The sequence below is a fragment of the Chinchilla lanigera genome, unplaced genomic scaffold (assembly GCF_000276665.1).
Source record: "Chinchilla lanigera isolate Chin_1 unplaced genomic scaffold, ChiLan1.0 scaffold00045, whole genome shotgun sequence".
Classification (NCBI taxonomy): Eukaryota; Metazoa; Chordata; class Mammalia; order Rodentia; family Chinchillidae; genus Chinchilla; species Chinchilla lanigera.
In genome coordinates, this window is record NW_004955446.1 from 12,200,373 (window position 1) to 12,201,771 (window position 1,399).

The window sequence follows — 1,399 nt, forward strand, 5'->3', positions numbered from 1 at the left end:
ATCTGTAGTGGTTTAACTCTTTGTTGGGCAACTTACATATTATTTTTTCTGGTCTTTACCACTTCCCTTTGAGTAGAACACAGAGCAGGGATTATCAACATCCTCATTTTATAGATTAGGAAACTGAGAGTATTAAATCTATGCTTTAGTCCTCCTCGGAAATGGGGTAGGGAGATTGCTCGCTGTTACTAAAATTCCTCTGACACTTGTTAAAACATAATGAATTCCCCTCTCCCCAATACTGGAGACTGAACGATGGCCTCAGGCAAGCGAGGTAGGTAAGCACTTTACCGCTGCCACATCCCCAGCGCCTATTGTGAAGTCTTTTTTCAAGTCTATTGCAATAGAAGTCCTGACCTGCAGTAGGGAAAAGCGCAACTCAGAAAACAGCAGAAGCAGCCGGGGATTTAGAGCCAAGATCAAGCGGAGTGAAGATCAGTTGTCGGAAAATTAGTAAGAGACATCAAGGGCTGGGGGAGTCTTGCTAAAGGCCCGCCAAGCATTTACACATCAAAGGTGGGTGTGGGAGCTAAGAATTTTGTTCAGATATCAACTATCAAAATGTCAAGAGTGATCAGATATCAAGGGTGGGAGAATGACATAGGATTCTTGTTAAAAGTGGGTTCAGCTAGGTTAGACAGGAAGGCTTCGAAGACAAGGGGAGCGGAGGCGCCTTACTGAAGTCGGGTCAAGTAGCGTCTTTGTCACTGTCAACTCTGACCTCTTTGTCACCCATGCCCACGGAAGAAGAGAGAGGCGGCGGGTAGCGGAGGCTCTGGGATCATGGTTAGGGAGCCTCGCTGGCCTTCGAAAGTAGCACTGCCCAGCAGCCGCACAGAGGGGGGTCGAGTTCAGAACCCCCGAGCTCAGAACCCCCAAAGAACGCGCGTCTCTGCGAAGTCTCACACCGCCCGCCCCGCCCCGCCCGCTGTCCAACCCCAGGGCGGGGCCCGCAGGTCGGCAGCACGGGCGGGCGCGCCGATTGGCTGCCCGCACTGGCTCGGGGCTCCCCGGCCCCGCCCTGCACGCCCCCTCAGCCGGAGAAGCCGCGCACTGGCCGCCCCGCGCAGCCGGGCGGGAGGGGCCGGAGCCTGTGTTCCTCCCCTGTACCGGTCCTCGTCCTTAAAACACGAGTCCCGACGCCCCGCCTGTTGGAGAGGGCGCCGGGATCCCGAGGGCGAGCTGCCGGGGCAGGCCAGGGCCGACCGAGGAGGGCCTGCTGCCGCGGCTGGCACGCGAGTGCCTGGGCCCCGGCCGAGAGTTGCGGCAGCTGCGAGGGGAGGGGTCCCGGGCGCCATTGCTGGCGGTCCGAGCGCCTCCGGGCCCCAGTCCGCCTTCGGGTCGGGAGGAGCCGTCGCTCGGGGCCGTCGCCTGCCTCGGAGCCAGGCTCGAGAACCGG

The 1,399-nt window shown here is 58.8% G+C and overlaps 1 protein-coding gene across 1 annotated transcript in view; it reads left to right on the plus strand.

The window, feature by feature from the left end:
- Window positions 1–1,305: 1,305 nt before the first annotated feature.
- Window positions 1,306–1,399, plus strand: part of Ppap2a (phosphatidic acid phosphatase type 2A) — a gene marked incomplete in the record, with an annotated part of 78,315 nt that continues 78,221 nt past the window's right edge. The window contains 1 exon segment of the mRNA XM_013518405.1: window positions 1,306–1,399.